The following is a 7,069-nucleotide window of genomic DNA, read 5'->3' on the forward strand; positions in this document are numbered from 1 at the left end:
CTACTACAAAAAGGGCTGCCACAAACATTTTTGCACATACAGGTCTCTTTCCCTTCTTTGAGATCTCTTTGGGATGTAAGCTCAGTAGTAACACTGCTGGATCAAAGAATATGCACATTTTGATAACTTTTTGAGCATAGTTCCAAATTGCTCTCCAGAATGGCTGGATATATTCACAACAATGTATCAGTGTCCCAGTTTTCCCATATCCCCTCCAACATTCCACATTATCTTTCCCTAATTGTCTAATTTTCTAATCTTGTCTCCATTAGTTTTGTTTGTTCAAAAGCTTTTTAATTTGATATAATCAAAATTTTCTATTTTGTGATCAATAATGATCTCTAGTTCTTCTTTGGTCACAAATTTCTTCCTCCTCCACAGGGCTGAGAGGTAAACTATACTATGTTCTTCTAATTTATTTATAATCTCATTCTTTATGCCTAGATCATGAACCCATTTTGACCTTATCTTGGAATACGGTATTGTGTGGGTTAATGCCTAGTTTCTGCCATATTAATTTCTAATTTTTCCAGCAGTTTTTGTCAAAAAGTGAATTCTTGTCCCAAAAGCTAGGGTCTTGAGATTTCTCAAAAACTAGATTATTAAAGTAATTGACTGTTTTGTCTTGTGAACCTAACCTATTCCACTGATCAACTAGTCTATTTCTTAGCCATGTGTATTGAGCATTTTAAAAACAAAATAATTTGTGCAATGTTGAACTTAAAACCATCTACTTAGTTATGAAAGAAAAGTTGTGAACATTCTAGGATGAATATCTTACTATTATAAATGTAACGTCATAGTCAATATCTATTTAGGATGTATGATCCTTGAGGGCTAAATTCACCTAAAACTGTGTTCAATGATATTTGCTATTTAAGATAAAATCTGTAGCTGATATTATTTGGAGTTTTAAATCAAGCTAGTAATCCACCATCTGAAAGGAATATGCCATCATCTACTCAGAAGAATGGGATCCTGAATTATTACTGGTGGAAGTTAGTATCTGGGCAAGAGTTGTGAAGTCAACCTTGGTCTCCTCTTAAGATAGGATCAATGTGACTCAGTTTCCCAGTGGTGTTCTTTTGAATAAGAACTCACCTGATTATTCTTGATTCTGGCTTAAGATCGGATTATGACTACATGATTAATTGAAAACTGTGATAATTACCTGAAGTAAAACTGAGTTAAGGATGCTTTATTCTGTATCATGTATATGTTCTCAGGCCAAAGACTGAAGGACCAGTTTTGATGCTATTATGTTCCTGCCTTTTTTTCACTCTTATGGCAAGTTTTTATAATCAGAGCAAATGGTCAGTAGAAGTCATGAGCACAATTAAAATAATCTGGAAAAATATATGTGGTCATTATATCCTAAAGTAGGTAAGTGAATGTTTGGCTTAGTCATCTATCTGTTACTAGGTGCATCTGTCTATTTATTTTAACATTTCTGTTGATGCTGACTTTTGTGTTGGCATCTTTATTGTAAAAGGTTACCTGCTCCAATTATGGGGGACATAACTGGTTGGAAAGAGAGGCTCTTTTACCTGAGCCCAAGAAGAGAGCTGGATTTAAAAATCCAATCAACAAGAAGGAGATATCTGTGGAAGGCTATCCTCATAGCACTTAGTGGGGTCTTCCCATTCCCTATCTATGTTATTCAAGATGATTAGAATGAAGGGCAAGGAAGGGAGGAAACTATCTGGGATGATTTGTAGCTAATATTTCCATGAGAAAAGACTGTTTCCAGGAGAAAATATTTACTTTTGGCTTGGTAAAAGGTATAACCTAAGACATCAGAAAATTAGCACATGTTCTGATACAAACTTGGATGTCACCTTTTAATATTTCTTTCTGGTCTTGGTTTGGAGGAGCCTATTTGAGATGGTTTTATGTTTTCTCCTAATAGACCTTAGTGGAGGTATGTCCCTACTATGTGATGCAATTTATGGTTCAGAATATGGTTCAGAAAACTTTGTCCCAAATGATTAAGATAATAGGCACAGTTATGGGATTAGCATGGTTGATGGTGTTTAAGAGACAAAAGGTAGGAGGACAGGTCAGACCCTGAAGATGAAGTCGACCAAGAAATTGAAGAAATGAATAAACTTTGATATAAGAAGCTTTAAACTGATAAAAAAAAAAGGGGGGGGTGGTAATTGAATGAAACGAACTGTGAAAGCTCCCTCACAAGATGGAGACAGGCTTCTAAAGGTTGGCTGTGCCCCTCAGGCCCAAGATTTTTTTCTCCAGAGATCATATGGTTTACAAAGAATAGGATCATATAGTCCTTTTCTTTGTCAGACTTTAGTCTCATCTTGACATTAAAATTCCCATATAAGGTAATTTAGTAATTCAAAAAAACATGATTGGGTTAGAAATTTTTCTTCATTTATGAGTTAGAATGTGAAGTCATTTATCCTGACTAATCAGGGCAAAGATCCAGCCTATAGGGAGTGTTACCCCAGACCCATATATAATCATTGTTTGCTTACTGCACCTTGCCTGTCCTTATCTGACAGCTTGTTGGGAGGGAGACACCCTTTTTCATGAGATCATAATAAAATTCCTTTCTGCTTTTATGTTAAGAAATGTCCTTGATTTATTTGAGCTGGTGGTGTTTGTCACATTGCTACACATCTCTGCCAAAGTACTTCGCTTTATATGAAATTATGACTCTTCTAGAAGGAGGTTCACTAGTACCTTCCCTGTGGAGAAATTGTATTATCTAAAAACCTGCTGGGGTATATTATATCTGTACCAAGTCTCCATTATATATCCACAGCACATTTAATTAACTTGTCAAGTAGTTATAGAAGGCCTGAATTGAGAAGAACTTTGCCAGGTGATGTGGTTCATAGAAGCTCCTGAAGGAGTTTGTGGTCTAGATGGACAGTCAAGACTTATATGAGTTAAACAACAATGAATGATATGATGCTATTGAAAGAGACAGAGAGAGAGAGAGAGAGAGAGAGAGAGAGAGAGAGAGAGAGTATGTGTGTTTATGTGTGTGTGTGACGGGTGGAAGGGAGAGAGAGAGAGAGAGAGAGAAGAGGGCGGGAGGGAGAGAGAGAGAGAAACATTGGAACACTGGTGTTCTTGCTGCTTATTAAAAATAAGATAGGTAAGGAATTTCTAGCAAATGACTTAAAAACAAAAATGATGGTTATAGTATAGTTAGGAGGAGATGGTATGGTATACTTTTTGATTTTCTAAGGAAAAAAGTGTGAATTATTACCAGTGTAAGTGGGGAAGGCTAAGATGAGAAGACTATTAGATTTGACTAAAATGTGATGAGCTATTAACAAATCAAGAGATGACAAGAAAGGGATGTGTTATAACCTTATGGATCAAGGAAGCATACTTTGTTTTTTTTTTTTTTTTTCTGATAGATGTTCCAGGAAGAGGAGTTTAGATGAAAGCTCTTTGTTTGAGCAATAATGGAAAGAGAATAAAAGGATACTTAGAGAAAGGGATTTAGAAAAAAAAAAAACTAATCTAAAAAGTGTCACCTGGAATGAGTTTCTTAAAGCAGCTTTATAATGCTATACTGAATTGAAAACTTAGTGATGGTAGCCTTGGACTTATATAAAGGAAATATAGTGGTTTTAAGAGGGGGTTGGAGATCAAGTTTGCAAGTAAAATGTAAGTTGCTTGAGGATAGGGACAGCTTTCTTTTTGTTTTTGAATCCCTAGCATCTAGCAAAAGATTTGGTTAATAATAGATTCTTAACTGCTTATTGCAATAATGTGGATTGAATTTGATTAATTAGTTTAACAATAATTTTTTTTTGCCAAAATACTTGGTAAAGCTCTTAATCCTTTTATACAGAACTTCTTGCCTTGTATTGAATATACTTTTTAATGTAGAAAAATAATTTATTCCATCATAAGTACTTTTAGTTAATCATAGACAGTAATAGGTGCTGGTTAGACAAGTTACCCCATAGGACATTACATAAAATGATTTAATTTATGTGGGGTTTATTGAAAAAAAAATTAAAGAAAGAAAAAAACAAAGAAAAGAAGCCAAGAGTTAATTTTAAAGCATATGTCAGCAACCAATTACTCTGTTTTCAGACTACTGGGCAGTCTACCAAGAGTATATTTGTCAGGTAAAAAAACAAACAAACAAACAAACAAAAAAAAACAACTTATCTTTTTTATAACCTGGTCATCTCAAGTGAAAAAAACAATCAGAGACAGGGAAGGAATAATATATATATATATATATATAAATATATATTTATATATAAAAATATATACAAAAAATATGCTAGAGAACAAAACTATATGAGGTGAACAAAGATACTTTGCAGGTACAGCTACGACCTTTCAAGTGGCTGTTTATCCCCTGCCAGAGAGTAGAAAGTAAGTAGTCACCAGGGGGGAAAATCACTAAATAAAACAAAAAAGAAATTTAATGAGAAATTTTGACTGGTTACAGAGAAAATCAGCAAAGATAGGTCAATCTACAAGAGGGATGATCTGTCCCTTAGAAAGTTAGTGATGCCAATTTTAGTCTTTAAATCTCTATAAACAAGAGACACAGTTAAGACATCTTAACAATTATAATATTGCAACAGCTCAGATTCCTCAATTGGATATAAATCCTACCCCATTCTAGTTTTACTTAAATTAGCCTGAAAAACTTTCAGTTATTGCATAGGAAAATAATAAAATCCCCAAGATTCATTTCCTGTGATCAAATCAGATTTTAGAGTTGGATTTGCTCATTTTTTTTTTTTTTTGGAAAAAAATTAAATATGCGTCTGTGTGTCTGCTGAGTTATCCCACCTACCTTACCCCTGGCTGCCAAGTTAATAGTCAGAAATAAATCATTCACTCTCTGGATTAAGAGGTGCTTATAGAAGAATATCTGCACAAAACTCTGTCTCAAATCCAATGTTAAATCAATCTCAGATTGGGAAGAAAGAAAAGCATAAAATTCAGCACCAGTATGGACATATCTAGGACTCCTGTCTCTCTGGATCAGGTTTTTCATCACTGTATGTGTTCTTAGTCATCTGCCAAACATACATGGCATTGTTTTCTGCTACAGAAAAAAAATAACCGAAAGTTCAATGGGGTTCCAGGAGAAATCGGATATCTTGGCAATGTTAATACCATGAAGAAACAATAGTTCTGATAGTTCATCTTCTACTTCTTCAGGGGACTGCTCTCTTCCAATTTTACTCAAATCCCAGACATTTAGCTTACAGTCAGTGCTATTGGAACACAAAATAGTTCCATTGTGGGGAGATCACTGAACCTGGAAAATTTCATCCTTATGTGACTCAAAGGAATGAAACTTTACTTTCAGATCCCTAAGATTCCACAATGCAATTTTCTTATCAACTGATCCTGTGACAAAAACAAACTCAGTATAAGGATTGAGAGCCAATTAATTTTGTCAGTGTGGACATCCATTTGGTTTAGAAATATTGTTTGATGCAAAAATGTTTGTAGCAGCCCTTTTTGTAGAGACAAAAACCTCAAAATTGAGTAGATGCTCACCAGTTGAAGAATGGCTGAATAAATGAAAGTATATGAATGTAATAGATTATTGTTCTGTAAGAAATGATGAGCAGGCTGATTTCAAAAGTTCTTCAAAAGACTTACGTGAAATGATGCTGAATGAAGTGAGCAGAACCAAGAGAACATTTTACACGAAACAACAAGATTATGTGATGCTCAGCTGTGATTCACATGGATCTTCTCAATAATGCAGTGATTCAAAGCAATTCCATTAGACTTGAAATGGAAAATGCAATTTGCATCGAGAGAGAGAGAGAGAGAGAGAGAGAGAGAGAGAGAGAGAAAGAGAGAGAGAGAGAGAGCACTATGGAGACTGAATATGGATCAAACTATATTATTTTCATCTTTTTTGTTTGTTTTTCTTTTTCTCCTTTTGATGTTTTTTCTTGTACAACATAACAAATATGGAAATATGTTTAAAAGAACTACATATGTTTAATGTCCAAGGAAGTAAGGGAGTGAAGGAGAAAAATTTGGAACACAAAGTCTTACAAAAGTGACTGTTGATAATTATCCTTACATGTATTTGGAAGAAAAATACTATTGAAATTTGAGAAAAAAATTGATTGATTGTGTGTCCCAAATCATAAGCTTTTGATTATCATCAAGTGATCCAAAGAGAGATTCATGGAGCAGATGGCAAGAAACATCTTCTACTGCTGTGTGTCCTGTGAATATGGTCTTTGCATTCAATACTTTACCTTCTTTTGGAATTGCACTGATGTCCCACAAGCACATGATAGGATCATCTGATACACTAACCAAGTGTCCACTGAGATTTGGATTCCACAACAGCCTATAACTTTCTTTTTGATATCCATAGAAGTTCAAATCTGGTTTACACTCTCTAGAAGAGTCTGGTTTTAAAGTGTTTGGTGTAATTGAAAATAAGAACATTATTGAATGGAATCTTGTTGCAATGATGCAAGGATTCTGTGACATATAATGGGCCCTACTCACTTTGAAAATTAATCTTGATTTCAATTTCAATTTTCCCATTAACTGAGCAAAAGGCTCCAAATTCTCTTTTTTCACTGTCATAGTGAGAGGCATCAAACTGTGTATCATCAATGGGGTATTGTACACTAGCTATCACAAGATGGTTTGTAGATCTGATGTATGTGTGCCCAGGACAAGCCAAGGAATGCTGAAATCTTACCCTTCAGATCTGGTTATATTAGGAAGCCACTGGCTGGACTACTCTAAGACATGGGCCATCACTAAGTCATAGAGGAAAGGAGCATTTCCCCCCATATTTTATACTCTTCACTGACCACTCATTACAGCATCATCAAAGGCTGCTTCCTTGTAGGCCATGACAGAGAATTTAATGTCTAGAATAATGGATAAAAATATTGGGGAGTCTCCTTCACATGATTGTAAAAGAGAAGAAGGTGAGGGTCTGAAGCACATAAGCTTTTTTTTTTTTTAAATGAGCTTTTTTAAAACTGTCTTCTGAAAAGGAGTCTAGAAAATAGTTTCTTTCCATAGCACGTGCAAAAAAATGGTGAGAAACTTTATTCTATTTTAT

The 7,069-nt window shown here is 34.6% G+C and overlaps 1 pseudogene; it reads right to left on the reverse strand.

Annotated features, from left to right (window-relative positions):
* Positions 1–4,970: 4,970 nt before the first annotated feature.
* LOC100921055 lies at positions 4,971–6,855 on the reverse strand (annotated as a pseudogene).
* Positions 6,856–7,069: the final 214 nt, after the last annotated feature.

The sequence above is a fragment of the Sarcophilus harrisii genome, chromosome 1, assembly GCF_902635505.1.
Source record: "Sarcophilus harrisii chromosome 1, mSarHar1.11, whole genome shotgun sequence".
NCBI classification, from domain to species: domain Eukaryota; kingdom Metazoa; phylum Chordata; class Mammalia; order Dasyuromorphia; family Dasyuridae; genus Sarcophilus; species Sarcophilus harrisii.